The 15,763-nt window shown below is 44.7% G+C and overlaps 1 long non-coding RNA gene across 1 annotated transcript; it reads left to right on the forward strand.

Moving 5' to 3' along the window:
• Nucleotides 1-13,126: 13,126 nt before the first annotated feature.
• On the forward strand, nucleotides 13,127-15,465 carry LOC114904526. Its single transcript, XR_003795973.1, has 2 exons — nucleotides 13,127-13,374; nucleotides 14,627-15,465. It is a non-coding gene; the product is annotated as an uncharacterized LOC114904526 (long non-coding RNA).
• Nucleotides 15,466-15,763: the final 298 nt, after the last annotated feature.

Here is a 15,763-nt window from a genome sequence, read left to right on the forward strand (position 1 = left end):
GGATGTGGCAACTGGCTTGGAGATGTATGTATAGCATTCAGAGCCAGTGAGAATCAAGGTTGCGTTAGCTGGAACTTCTGGGAAAGAAAAGCATCCTTTCTCTTCTCTGTGAGTGTACTGGTTATCTATCGCTGCATAACAATTTCTCTCAAACTTATTGGGTTAAAGCAACAAACATTTTTTATCTCACAGGTCCCATGGGTCAGGAATCAGCTGTGGCTTCGCTGGGGCTTCTGTTTCAGGTTTGCCCACAGGCTGCCACGAAGGCGTTGGATGGGCCTGCAGTCATGTCGAGGCTTGGCTGGAGAATGGTCTGTTTCCATGTTCACTCGTGGGCTTGTTGGAAAACTCAGATCCTTGCAGGCTGGTAGACTGAGGGCTTTGGTTTCTCGATGGAAGTTGTCCAGAGACCATCCTCAATTCCTTGTCACAGGGGTTTCTCCATGGGGAAGCTCACGTCGTGACAGCTTGCTTATTCAACAGCAAGTAAGTGAAAAGAGCCAGAGAAGATGTGTAAGGACAGGGGAAAAGTCACCATCTAGTATAACCTAACCTTGGACATGAAGTCTCAATCCTTAAGTCACTAAGTCCAGCCCGTATTCAAGAGGAGAGAATTGCACAAGGGCATTAGTACCGAGAGGTAGGATCCTTGTGACCCATCTTGGAGGTTGTCTACCAGAGAGACCCACTGAAGCAGACCTTCGATTTTCTGTGGATGGTGCTATGAGGGGGAGGACTAGGCAACCGTTTTGCTCTGTTGAGGGGAGAGCTACGGGGTTCCCAGGAACCATGGCATAGGTCCTGGCAATGCACCAACATCAGAGGACACAGAAAGAAGAGACCCAGAAGATCCAGGTCCTTGGCAATATGATCAAGCCTCTTTTTTTTTTGTTTGTTTTTGTTTTGCGGCACGTGGGTCTCTCACTGTTGTGGCCTCTCCCGTTGCAGGGCACAGGCTCCAGACACGCAGGCTCAGCGGTCATGGCTCACGGGCCCAGCCGCTCTGCGGCATGTGGGATCTTCCCAAACTGGGGCACGAACCCACGTCCCCTGCATCAGCAGGAGAACTCTCAACCACTGCACCACCAGGGAAGCCCGGTCAAGCCTCTTGATCAAGCCTCACCTGAAGTCAGAAACCTCTGAACTTTTCAGAAGACACTGAGTCAATAAATTTAATTTACAGAAAGTTTTAACAGATGCATGACCCTGCATATATATACAGTCAAGGTGCAGAAGAGAACTCCCTGAGTTTATTTGCCTCTTTAGATAGGTTACCAAACACAACCCTGTTTCATCATTTGTTATCATTTGCTTGCTAATAACCCACATCGGTTTTGTGAGCTGAACCTGGGTGGCCATCAGCAGCCTCGTGCTTGGGTTTTTATCTGCATCTGCATTCACTGTCCATGGAAGGACTCCTTAGAGCATATCGAGAGCCCCAGAGTCAGGCAGCTGGTTAGGTTAAGGGCTGGCTACACCCGAGCACAGAGTCAACATCCCCCCCCCGCCCAGGTCCCAGGGACTATTTCTTTTGCTGTGTTCACAGGTGGGTGTTTAACAAAATTAGTAATGAGATCTCGCCTCCAAATCCCTTCTCCCTGGTGAGTTCACTGGGGAGAATCAGCTGGTCTGAGGAGTGCTCATGTGGCCTGTGTTTTTCAACTGATGTTGTAATTCTACCATCTCCCTGCTTTGCCCCTCCACCTCTACCACCCACACGTACACAGCTAACCATTAACCTGCCTCTTCCTGTTTCACTGAAGAATTTGTCAACAATGGCTTTGCCCCCCATCCTCTCTCTCTTCCTCAGACTCCAAGCGGCACCGACTTGTAGCAAGTCACAGGGCCATTATGGAGATGTATTTGTGATGTGGTCCTTTTTACTTCTAAAGAATCTTACATGGTTCTTTAATCTTAATATGAGTTCCCCCTTCCTTCCTCTTACCCAATAAACAGTGTCAAATCTAGAGGCTTCAAGTTAGTTTTCTGATGAAAATTACAGATGATGGAACCACACTGTGCGCTTTGGGGACCGTGACCCTCTCCCAGGTGGACACTTGGCTCGCCCACAACCTGCTCCGTCTTGATCAGAGAGGTAACAAATAACTGTTCCCCAGACATGTAGCGTGTGACTCACAAGAAGATAAAGTACGGGGGGAATAACAGGAAGGGTGTGGATTTTATTTTGTCTTTCATTTTTTTCTTTTCCCATTTTATTTGTAGAATTTTAATGACTAGCTAGTAGTGGCCCCTTTTATTTATCTACTTTCAAATTTTAATGAATTCTTCTGGCTATAATTACCTAATTTCTGTATTTTAAATGACTAGACTCGTACAGTTTGGAGCAAATTTTATCTTAACGTGATGGTATCATATAGTATCAAATACTGTGTAGGTATGGATCAATCAGTAAGCAAATTCAGTTCTTGTGAGCTGAAGTTAGCTGTTAATTAAGAGGTATTGACAAAAGGAGGACTAGGGTTTGTTGCTACTCTTCCAGGATAAAAATCTACTGTGAATTGGCTCAATTCTCCTGTTGTTTCTTTATTAAGTAGGGAAATGGCTTAATACTGTTAGGAGTGACCGTTACAAACAGGCTCGCTCCCTGTTTCAATGGATTTCCGCTTCTCTACACATCATATATTTAACACGGAAAAGGGGGTCTTAGTGTCCACTCAAGCCATTTAATTCTGGAAAGTTCACAGAAGATAAGTATCAGGGACACCACTTCTGACAATAGTGAAAAATAAGATCCTTCCCTCATATGGACGTGGGTAATAGGATTGGGCATTTCCACTTCTAAAGTTACTTGGCTGTGTAGGATGATAGCAACATCCCTTGTACTAGGTACCACTTTTTGGTTCTTTGCCTGGTGCTTCACTCCCATCAATCTGGATCCTCACAGCATTGCTGCAAGGTGTGGGCTAGGATGCCCACTCCACACCAACTTGAGAAAACTCAAGTCCTTTTTTTTTTTTTTTAGCTGCACTACCCAGCATGTGGGGTCTTAGTTCCCCAACCAGGAATCGAGCTGTGCTCCCTGCAGCAGAGTCCTAAGCACTGGACCACCAGGGGAGTCCCGAGGAAACTTAAGTTCCGACAGATCATATCACCTGTTACAGTCACATATTTAGTCAAGATCTTAAGCCAAAAATGTCCAATATTTATGAGTTTTTGTCCCCACTGCCTCTTTATTACACTATTGTTTATTAATTTTCCCTTTTGTAACACTCACACCAAATCTTTCTCACATTCTGTTAGGCAAGGCTCACTGGATTAAGAAAGACAGTTGCTTGAATCTCCTCATCTTTTCCTGAGGTTTAGGCAGAAGCTGGCATGGACTCCTTGAGACTAGGACGCCCAGGTACAGGTGACAAGGGTCCAGGTGAGACCAGAAAGGGCAGGAGGTGAGGTGACTAATGGACTCTCACCATCCGCCCACCGGGAACCCAGGGGGCCCAGGGGCTTGGAGTTGTTAGCCAGCCTAAAAGAGCATTTTCAACTATCCCAGGGGAGAGTCATTTAGCCAGGATAAATAGGCTGTTTAAACTGACCATATTTTGTGTTAAAACCAAGGGAATTCCTGGTTCAACCTACCCCATCTTTCTTAAGCTCACTGGGTAAAGAAGATGAAGAGGAAACACAGGAGTCTCCAAGTGGCCTTTGTGACCAGAGAAGCTGCCAGAAAGGGGTTCCCGGAGAGCCCAGTGGAAGGCTTACACTCAGGAGGAGGGGGGAAGGGGGAAGGGTGTACAGGGCAGGTAATGGTCACTGAACCCAAAATGATGAGGTTATAAAAAAGGTGAAGAAGGAAAGAGGAGGACCACAGGGTGGGATGTAACCATCAACCACAGGACAGTGTGAAGGCTGCTTCGATAAGGCAAGTTCAGGCCACTCTGAGTGACCACCTGGCTGGGGAGGAGAGGGGTTGGGGTAAGGGTGGTGGACAAGGTGGCCTGTAGCTGAGGCTAGAAGGCTGCCAAGTGCCAAGGAGTTAACAGGGCCAAGATGCAGGGGAGAGATTTTTAGGAAGGGGGGAGCAAATGTGCAGTGATCTCTTTAAATCTTCATTTAAATTTAATTTAAAATTAAAATGTAAATGTAAAATAATTTAAAATTAAGTTGAAACTGAAAAAAGAATGCTTTTATGAATTTTCAGGGTGACATTTTTAGACTCTTCATGTCTAAAAGGAGGAATTACACCTCCTCCAGGAAGTCTTCCAAGATGCTCCACATCTCATTCTCCATCTCTCAGCATTCTCTGGAAACTCACAAATTGTATTCTGATTTCTATCTAGACCCTCTTGTTTGATGTGGGGGTGATAGCCCCAGCTCTATAGTGAGGTCTTGGGGAGCCATATTCTTACTGGTTTCTCCCAACAGATTTTGCTCATAAACTTTTTTGCAGCTAAATTTTGCAGCTAAACTTATGGTTCTCAATGACTAACTCTTTAAAAATACTAGATTTCCTGTTATAAGAAAAACACAACAACACAAAATCTCACTATGACATATTTGAAATTTCATTTTCTTTTAACCAAATTTCCTCTTCATTTTTAGTTTAACAATTTAAACTCTTTAGAAATTGCCTCTATATCAATGTATAAAAAATCCTAAACCTCAGGTTTCCAAGATTTCTGAAGTTAATCTGATTTATTTATATAGCACGTTCAAGTTTACAGGAAACTTATGGAATCATTTTCAGTTTTTCCTTCACAACAGACTGGATTTGTATTTTCTACCTGTTTCACAGATGAAGATGCTGAGGCATAGAGAATGGCCAACGGCGAGCTCAATAAACCACAGGAGAGGAAATGGACCCAAGCTACCTAACATCAAAATCATGCTCATTTTGCTGTAATACACTGGCTCTTATTTTGTCAAATTTTACTATAAAAGCAGATGCAACCACATTTATTTTAAAACATTAACTGGAAACCCAGTGCAATGTGGAAAGACAGGCACCCACTGGGACTGAGTGATGCATGAAAAAGCTGTGTTGTCTTGGTGGAGGGGTGCAGATGCATTTCTCATCCTTTCTTCTCCCTTTTATATTTTATTATCATTATTTTGGGGAGGTTAGGTTTTTTCCTTTTGCTTTTCTTTTTTATTGAAGTATAGATGATTTACAATGTTGTGTTAGTTTCAGGTGTACAGAAAAGTTACTCATATATATATATATATATTTCAGATTCTTTCCCATTATAGGTTATTACAAGATAGTGAATATAGTTCCCTGTACTATACAATAGGTCCTTCTTTCTCCTCTTTTAAGAAGAAAAATTGTGTAGCGAGGTATTGTGCTTTCCTTACACTAAGTTCAAGGTGTTGCAAAGAACTATTTGGAAAGGAACAAGGATGGTAGAACCACCTGTAATTTTTATTTATTTATTTTAACATCTTTATTGGAGTATACTTTCTTTACAATGGTGTGTTAGTTTCTGTTGTATAACAAAGTGAATCAGGTATACATACACATACGTCCCCATATCTCTCCCCTCTTGTGTCTCCCTCCCTCCCACCCTCCCTATGCCACCCCTCTAGATGGTCACAGAGCACCGAGCTGATCTCCCTGTGCTATGTGGCTGCTTCCCACTAGCTATCTATTTTACGTTTGGTAGTGTATATATGTCCATACCACTCTCCCACTTTGTCACAGCTTACCCTTCACCCTGCCCCACCTGTAATTTTTAAATCAAAAGGTGTTAGCTATAAAATGTTCAAACCTGCAGACCAAAATCACTGTTGAGACCATGATGCTTTCAAGTAAAGAGGAAGCATGGATTGAAAACTCACGAGGAGAGTGACCAACAGTTGGCACTCAAGTTTCAAAGTAATTTACCAGCTGGGAAGGACAATGGGATTTGAGGTGAACAGGCTGAGCTGGAGGTGACAGCACTGTCCTGAGTCATGCTGCCTTCTGGGAGAGGGACAAGGGCTGTGAGCTCCTGAGCCAAAGGGGATCTTTCCCGGCTTTGTAGTTCTGTTGAGACGGCACCGGGACTAAGTCGTGCCGCTTTGGGCTGCGTGGCAAGAGAAGGATGCATGCAGATTAGAAGGCATTCAGCCAAGGGATCCAAGAACAATTAAAAGAAGAGTGAGATTACCTTTCATGGACAGATACAAAGACTGACTGTACTTACTCTAAATGACAATAGCAGGAGACTAGAAAGATAACTGAAAGATCCTGAAGATCGAAGGGCTAGAGAATTTGCTCTCTCTGTCATGAGGGTCTAGAATTGCAAAAACCAGAACAAATGTAGGATGCTAAAATGCAGGTTGCTTGGCAGAAACAGGGAAGTTTTAACAAAACAGGGAAGTTATTTTCCTAGGAAGAGCTCAGAGTTAGGGAACCATTCAAAATCTATTCTTAGAAACTCAAAAACTGTATTTGTAAGGGAGGAACCATGTGTGGATCTGCTAGCATAGATCATCATCGATTACTATGACAATGTGACATAAAATAAAAAAGCTCTGTGTTGATCAATCATGTGTGCATTCTACAACCAGAGCTTTGAGAATAGAAAAAGGACACCTAAGATTCTTACAGCCATGACAGAATATAGAGTATCTCTTTGGAAGAAATTCTGGCATAAACTTCAAAGTGAATACAGGTACATTTCTGGAAGTGTGAACTCAGGGATATTCAAAGAGAGAAGGCGAGAGAACCGATTGGTGGGGAAGAAGACCATGTTTTGAGGCAAAGTCCTGCCAAATTAATTCTGTAGCCAATCTCAAGAAAAACTGAGACCATTAATAATTTGTTCAAAAATACATATTTCCATTCATTTTGCACATCCCTTCATGGGACTGGGAGTTTAGTGGTGGACAAGGGAGAAGGAACTTTCTAAGAAGTAAACTGTATACTGATGTCTGAAGTTTGGCTAGGAGTTAAAGAAGGTTGGGAAGAGAACAGCATATGGGAAGGCTGAGACACAGAGAGCAGAGCCCAGTGCAGAATTAAGAGGAGTCCAATATAGCTGCAAGGCCCAGAGGTGCAAGACACACAAACCCAGAGTTTATAACTCAGGTCAAGATATTTGAACCATGCAGAGGCTTTTGAACATTACCCCCAAACCAGCAGGGGAAACACTGAAAACTCTCAAATAGAAAAATGACATGATAAACTTGGTATTTTAGAGCAAACATCCTGGCTAGTAAATGGAGAATGGATGGGAAGGGTAAAATACTAGAGGCAAGGAGGTAAAATAGGAGTTTGTTGCAGAAGTCCAGAAAAGAAACAATGGTGGCCTAGACGAAGAGACGGAGGATGGTGATGGATTGAAGAGACTGAACAAATTTGAAAACTATTGTAAAGGAAGCACGCAGAGGCCTTGCTGCTTAATCAGATGGGCAGGCTTATATCCAGGGAGGCCTCAGTAAAGATGTCTAGGTTTCTCATTTGGATATTGAGCATGTGGTGATTCCATTCATGAGAAAACATTGAAATGGAATAAGGATTTAGGGGTGTGTAGAGAAAGAAAAGTAAAATCAGTTTGAAGTTATTGAGTCTGAGGGCTCTGGGAAATGGCCAAGCCTCAGGACAGGCATCGCATCTGTGAATGGAAAGGTCTAGGGTGTAAAGAGAGGCAAGACTAGAGATGCAGCTCTGGGAGGCTTCAGCACATAAGTGGTCACTACTGCCTGGAGAGCAGAGGGATGACCAAGACACAATGTAAAGAATTACGATCATGACAGTTTAAAATGATATACAGCCAAGCTTGAGGAACATCAACACCTAATGGCTGGTAGAGGAAGATAGTCCTGGGAAGGAATGAGAATGAAAAGCATTTGGAGATACCAGAAGGAGCCCAAGATCCAGCGGCATAGGTACAAAGACTCTATACAGAGATGAATCAGACAAATGTAGATTATTTCACTGCCCAGAGAAGTTGGGAAGTCTTCTGAGAGAAAGTGACAACTGGTCTGTGTCTTGAAGGCCGAACAGAAATTGCTGGAAAAGAAGTCGTGTCCTTCCCAAGGGACTGAGCGTGCAAAGTCAGAGAGTCACGTGTGGCCCAGCGTGACATGACTGAAGCACGAGAAGCAATTGCATGTTGCACGTGCAAAGAGTTTGTGGTGAAGAGATCTCTGAGGGGACATGGATGTACAGGGGTTTAGAGCAGGAGCCTGTGCTAAGGAGCTTGTTAAATGTAGGGGCCCTCAGAGCTTTAATAGACGGTAAGGAGTGTGTCCTCCTGGTTTAGAATCATATGGTTGGAACTGCCTAGAGACTACAGAACTATACAGAGAGGACATTTATTTAGGAAAGAGAATCAGTAGCTTTTGCTCTGAATGCAGGGGTGGAGGATTCTGCTTTTCTGGGAAGACAAGAGGGGGCCAGTTTTAGAGGTTGACAGGGAATCATTTAATTAGAGTGAACCTAATTGTGACCTTTTCCACGCATTTGTGTATTTCCATAAAAGAGAAAAATTAAAAAATAAATAAAAACTAGTAGGCAGTACTATTGGCTGGCTGAATGCCAGGAATTAAGAGGCAATAAAAAAAGATCCTAAAATCCTGGTGATGAATTTTTGTTTGACTTCCCTAAAGTTAAGCCAGAGATCCCAGACCATGGCTCAACCTCCGTCAGCATCATCAGTGTTACAGGGTCTTTGGAAGGGAGGGCAACTGCCATGAGATCAATCCATGTTCATGCTGACACTGAATTTGCCCTCAGACAGGTTAAGTAACTTGCCCGTGGTCAGAGTTTAAACATGGCTGAGTTGAATTTCTAGCCCAACTCATTCCCGTTCCCAAGGGGCTTTTTCCTTCTTTACATCAGCACTCTCTTTGCTCATTGATCACACTTAGGATTGAGCAGTATCCTGCAAAACAGTTGGCTGACCCTACTGCTTTCTGACTTTTTAGCTGCTGAATTGCCATGGACCAAGAGGCTAAAAGTTAGTGGCGTGGGGCAGAGGGAATCAGTATGCTCATTACCACGGCGGTGGTTCCCGCTGACATTGATGAAAACCTCATCTATGTGGGTGGTGAGGTTATGCTCTAATTACCTTTGATTTTTATCAGTGAATAAGCACCTCTCCTTCTAGAAGCCCCCATAAAACTCCAGAGCAGAGGTAGCAATTGGGATGGGACCACAGGCATTCCTCATTTCCCACCCCTCCATATTTATTGAGCACCTCCTGGGTGAAGATGGCATGGGGCATCCTTCTCTTTCTTCTCGAGACGATTAGGCAGTTATATCCCTACACCACAGATAATGAAAATGAACCTTAAAGACTACATTTTTCTAAGGTCGCATCTCAACCTGGGTTTCCATAGAAGTAATTGTATCCTTCTGAATAATAATTTACACATCTGTCTCCTCCATGATACAGTGAAAAATTGACTGGAGAAAGAGAAGTCTTCCATCTCAGAGTCCCCAGTGCTCAGCAGTTTTGGCGCATGTAGTTTGGGCTCCATGCTCATAGTTGCACAGGCAGCAATGAGAAGCTACGATTTGTCAGGCCCTGGGGTTCCAGTAATGATGTTAGTCACTCTTGTAGAGTTTCCTCCCCCTGATTTTGTGTTCCATCCATTGTTTAATTTTAATGGTCTCTTCCTTGTAAAGAAGGTCGTATTATCATCCTTGCTTTTGCGAATGTAGAAACTAGGAACCTAAGAGTTTAAAAGACCCACCTCCGTTCACAGGGCTTGCTACGTGGTAGACGGGGAATTGAAGCCACAACTTCTGATCCTGAATGATGTACACATCTGTCATGCAGCCACCAAGATGAATAGGACCCCATCTGCACCCTCAGGAAGATGCTCATCTCAGAAAGGTGCTCTCAGGAGATAAAGTAGGGATCTGTGTTTCCCCTTCTCTGTTGCTTGGGGTGTATCTTTGGGCTCCAGTCAAGCATCCACATGTTTGAAAGGGATTAATTCTCTGCTTGGAGAGAAAAAGCAAATAGGTCTCAGACCTGTCTTGAAAAATGGTTAAGTCATAATTAGAAGACTGCTTCTTTGGTGGTCAGTGGCTTCCAACTTATCTCTTTTCACCACAGCAGTTAAAAAGAGGCTGCCAGCCAACCCCAACCAGAGATGATCCAGGAGATCCTTGCTCCACGTGATGTCCTAGCCATGGCACCCCTGGGGAGAGGATAGGAATTCAGCGGTGAAAAATGCCAGTATGGGTTATTGCCATAATTGCTTTCTGGAAAACAACAAATCTAATTCCCAGTAAAATATTAGACTTTGCCAGGTCCTCTGATGGGGAAAATAAAGTGCCCTTTCTAGAAATTTCTCATGCTCTGTGGTTTCTAGAGAGATTCCAAAGACGGCAGAGAAAGATAATGTGGTGATACGATTTTGGAAACTATGTTTCCCTGCTCTGTCAGATGTCTGTGGACTCTTCACAGACAATGAATTATAAAGCCCAATGTGATTTTTTTTTTATTTCTATGGGAATAATGGTTCTAGAGACATTCAGCCTGGGTTCAGTCCTGCCATTTAATGAAGGTCATAAAGCCCTAATTTTGTTGTCTCTAAAATGGGGCTAATACTAGAACTTTCCTCATAGGTTTGACAGGAGCTTTATATGTTAGTCCCGGTTAAGCACTCAGCCTTGTGCCTGCACAACAAATGTTAGCAAAGATCATGATTATATCATTTGTACTGTTTCCTCTTCTTTCTCTTTAAGCTAGGGTGTTGCAACTGAGCTGTTTTACTTAATGACTCTTCTTTCTTCTGTGTCATCACTTCCTTACTGAATTGATTGACTTACTGTGAGTGGAGAACTCTCCAAAGGTAGTTTTGTGTGCTCAAAACACCCAACAATGCTCGGGGATAATTTCTAGCACTGGTTCAATGTCCATGGCCCTGAACTTTGTGGGGAGAGGATGGGTGAGTTGGGTGCTGAAGTACACAGCAAGAAGACTCAATTCGTTTCTTGTGATAATTGAAATCGTTTCAATTCATTTCCTTCTTGGTTGGCCAGAAACATGTTTTCAATAGTGAGCAAATCTGGAGGGAATCCACTGACCTGAGCAGTCTTATAATACATGAAGTTAATGGACAAAAAATGATATTCATCTCCAGTTTATAATAGCATTTTTTCCCACAACACCTAAACTTAGGGGCAGCCAGGGATGCTATTGGAGCAATAACGGCACCACTGGTGGGTGGATGACCTTTGTTGTATCTAACAATTATTGGATCTATGGTGAAATAAAATAAAAAGCAACCCAAGTTTTGACACTAAGATAATAAATTATAAATTATGGAAGTCTACGCCACTGAGGATCTTGTAAACAACAGGCTGGTATCTTAGCAACAGACCAAGGAGATCAGACTGTTGATAGGAACACAGCAGGCAGGATTGTTTGGCAGGGATTACTAGGAGGACCAGGAACAACATTTTAACACCGGCCCAAGGCCCCTTCTCTGCCCAGAACTTCTTTCTCCAGTGACCAGTCTGGGCCACGAGCAAAAGTTGTCCTAGGATTTCAGTCTCTTCACCACCAACCCAGGTGCCAGACCCCATAGAGAGGACAAAAGGGGCACAGGCTTAGGAGTCATGGGGTGCAGTGAGGATGCCCTACACGCAAGTGAGGGAATCAGAAAGGGAGAAGAAGGAGAAATAAATACATTCTCATTTGACGTTGTCTGCAGTTAGAACTCTATAAACAGGAAATCCTTTTCTTCCCCTTGTGCCCAGCTCTTTTGGTTTTTAAAATCTCACTTAAGGTGGTTGTCATGAAGAAATTTAGACAGGACTTTGACAATGTTCCAAAATGGTTTATTTTTAAATGTTGTTCCCGAAAACACCAGAACATTAAGTTAGAGCAAATGTTGCTTGGAAGAGTGGTGGGGTGGTGGTCACACAGACATTGGAGGGAGGGAGGGGGGTTTAAGGTCTGTAGACTTTAATTATCAGAGGTGGCTGGGCTAGACAATTCAGTTGCCTGGAAGCATTTTTAAAAAGTGTGTGTGTGTGTGTGTGTGTGCACGTGTGTGTCTTTCTAAATTGCAGGGCCTTTTCAGGGTTGGGGTGGAGAGAGAGGTTTTCTTTAATTAATGAGATGTTTACCTGGAACATCTTCCCTCAGTGGTTTAGACAATCACCTGCCTACATGTTAGGAATGAGATTTGATAAAGTCTCTTGGAGTGTACTTTTCCTAAAAAAAAAAATCTTAGGATGCTTAGTAACAAACGGGTTCTCTCTCTGTGATAGAAACAGCGAGTTCTATATTATCCATCCATGAACAGAGTGACGTGGGTGCCAACTCAGGATATTAAGAAAATATCAGCCCCTAATTGTACAGGGACCACATGACCTGCATCTCCCTCTATAGTACTCACTTCATGCATTTTATTGTTTCAGAATAAATGTGGCTGGCTAAAGTATGATGACTTTGGGTGTATTTGGCATGTCATTTTAAACTTTCCATACATATACATTTACCATTTAGAAGAAAGAGAAAATTCTCTGTGGTTCCCCGGGGCCTGCTTTTATTCTCAAGCTCTCTCTGATACCATGAAAAGTGGCTTGGTGACACCCAAAGTGATTAGCTCCCGTCCTGAGGTTTTAGAATATATTTGTGCTTAGAAGCCAACTGCTGGGATGAAATTCTATCCTGGGTAGTACCCTGGCCCCAGTGGAGAGGGGTCCTGGGTCTGTAAGATGCCTGTCATGGCCCCTGGGTCTGAGCCCCTTTGCATCTGTATCCTTAGCACCCAGGGAAGCTCCTGCAATGAAGGTACTATGACCTCATTCTGCAGGTGGGGCCTCAGACGCCAACAATGTCAGCTAACTTTCCCAAGCTTTGTTCCAGAGTCCACATTCCAGTCCAGGACTGAGTGACCTCAAACTTTTCCGTGCTGTCTCCACCACTGGCCTGATGGCCTGCCCTGGAGACAGGTCATTACCAGGTTTCCTACCTGGTTCAGTCTTGCTCTTTCTTCCTCCTTTTTTTAATTTAAAAAGAAATGCATCAACACACATTATCATTAAAAATCAACAATACACAAGACGTAAAGTTAAAAGGCAAAATCTCCCCCATCCCCTATCCTAGCCCTCCAAAATATCACACCCCCAAAAATATCTTAGCAGATCTTTTTAGAACTGAAGTTTCACTGTTTGCAGGGAAGTCTTCCTGTACAGAAAGAATATGATCCCTTTTCTTCTGTAATTTGTTTATAACTGGCACATTTTGAGGAAATAAGAAGTAATCTCTATCTCTGATGTGTTTTAGTTTCACTTATCTTGTCAACATACCATGGAGAAGGTCGAGCTCTTTGAATCACCCCCCTTCCACCACACATTGTCTCCAACTCTGAATCACCAAGGTGGACCTCTCCAGAACCCACCAACCTTGAATCCGTGAAACTTGGAGTCAGAATTCACAGCTGGGCACATCAGCGGTTCCGGTAAGTTCGATCTTGCCAAAATGAGTTCTCCCCTTTCCCCACTGAATCAGAAACCTGCCTGTTCACCAGATTCCCCAAGTGATGTGTATGCACAGTCAGGTCGGAAAAACCCAGCTCTGGGCTCCGCTTCTTTGGAGGGAAGACACAGAACAATTAAGAAGCCATCGAGAGAAGCTCAGACTTACAGTGGAAACTCCTGGAACGCGATAGAAATGCACCACGAGATGGCTGTCAGCTCAGACCCTAGCTGCTCAGAGAAAGTTGAGACTTGTTTCTCCTCTGAAGAGGCCGGATTTCAACTAAATTGTAGCAAAAGCTGTCAGGACACTTTCCCACTTAGTGCCTTGCAGCCCTGCCTAGTCTCCGAGATGGCCTTACTTGTCCTGCCTCACTTTGGGAAGAGCTGGGGCTCGGGCCCAGGCAGAGAGCAAGACCTTCCTTTGCAGCGGGTTTTCTCTGGGGTGGCTGGGTTCCGGGTCCTGCTCTCTGCCTGGTGCCCTGCAAGCTCGTTTTAATGCAGCCCCTCCAGGATCCCTGGCTCCACAATGCAGCGCACCGGCTGGCAGCAGTCCAGCTCCACGCTAAACACTTGGCCCCGTTTCAACACGGCTGCCAAGATTTGGCAACCAGAGAGGTGCGGGGAAGCAGCAGGCTGCTAAACCCTTTCACATTTTTAATTAGATCCACACACCCATGTCTTTGAGCTATCATAAATATACAGATGACATAGAGAGTATTATTCCAACTCTTTACCGTTGTCTATCTTACCTTATTAAAAGAATTGACCTATCGCTAGTTGCGGGGATGAAGAGGAAAAGAGAGGGTAGTGCTATTTGCTTGAGTAAAACTCTGTCTGCTGGAGAGCATCTACCCAGGTTTCGGAAAACACAGGTCTCCGGCCGCCTGCCTTGCTGTCATGCTGGGCTTTGAAAGCATCACCAGAAGGGGGCGTTCTTGGCAGCCGCTCAGCCTCCCGCAGCCTGGAACTCGCTGGGGCAGGGGCGGGGGCGGGGCGGGGGGGGGGTGTCGTAGGAGTTGTCAAGGCCACTCCGTCCTCCCTTTCTGGGTGAAAGCCTCCACCCTGCAGAGCGATGGGGTTGACACTTCTGTCCTAAAAAGCAGTCAATTTTACCTTCAACGTGGCTGCACTATTTCTACCACTTTACCTCTTCTGCTGTTTCGTCTTTGGGTATCGTTCACTGTGGAATATTATAACTGCTGCTTCTTATTTTTTCTAAATTTCTTGCCACAGTAAGCATACCCAGCTTCTTTCCCTCGGATGCATGCTTCCCCCTCCGCTCAGTTCGCGGCTGATTCTGCAGTGGTGGGAGCGATGGGACAGTAACATCCTGAGTCCCGTCATCCTCAGCTCCAACGCCGGCTCTGCCACATGGCTTTGGACACACGATTTCAAAGCCCTTCGCTTTGGTTCCTTCATCTGAAAGATCTGCAAGAAGTCTGACCTCAGAGATTGTGTCTGGTGGTTAAATGACGTCATACACGTGAGGCTCCTAACGCTGTCAACCCCCAGCGCCTGATCTTTATTACTGTTGGCAAAACGCACAGCAACACACGTGGCTTTCAGAGGCTCAGCGGACCAACGGCAAAAGGACAGCTAGGGTTGGCTCTTCTTAGAATTCTCCACCCCTACCCGGTGTCCCCTCTCTTTGGTGACAAGGACCACCTGTGATTCTCAGACAACCGACTGTAGTTGGGCTAATTGCTGCGATCTGAAGGCGAACAGGTTTTGACTGGGCCTCGGCAGGGGTATGCATGTCCTTAATTTTAAAACACGTGAAGAAGGGGCTTCCCTGGTGGAACAGTGGTTGAGGGTCCGCCTGCCGATGCAGGGCACACGGGTTCGTGCCCCGGTCCGGGAGGATCCCACATGCCGCGGAGCGGCTGGGCCCGTGAGCCATGGCCGCTGAGCCTGCGCATCCGGAGCCTGTGCTCCGCAACGGGAGAGTTCGCAACAGTGAGAGGCCCGCGTACTGCAAAAAAAAAAAAAACATGTGAAGAAGGAAATGAAACACTTGAAATGCCAGGAAAGAAGTCTCTCTGGTCGTCCTGTCTGAGAGCACAAAGCGTATAGAACTGTGGAGGCATCCACCACATGGCTGCAGGGAGATATCCAGCCCAGAGGCAGGTTGCTGTCGCCCTTTTATCCCCAACTCTTTGCCGGATGTCATGGACATTCGGCAGGATTTGGTCTTTCCTCTTGTCTTTCTTTGATTTAGTTTTTTTGTGCCAACATTTCCTTTGTATTTTTCCTGCACACAGGACAGTCAGACAAACTGGAATGACCAGGTCCAGTGAAATGGGCTGGAGATATTTCCAGGCCCAACATGTGCCTTCCAGCAGACACAAAGGCTGAGGACAGACCATGAGC

Source organism: Monodon monoceros, unplaced genomic scaffold, assembly GCF_005190385.1.
Source record: "Monodon monoceros isolate NGI ecotype Baffin Bay Population unplaced genomic scaffold, NGI_Narwhal_1 Super_Scaffold_21, whole genome shotgun sequence".
Taxonomy (NCBI): domain Eukaryota; kingdom Metazoa; phylum Chordata; class Mammalia; order Artiodactyla; family Monodontidae; genus Monodon; species Monodon monoceros.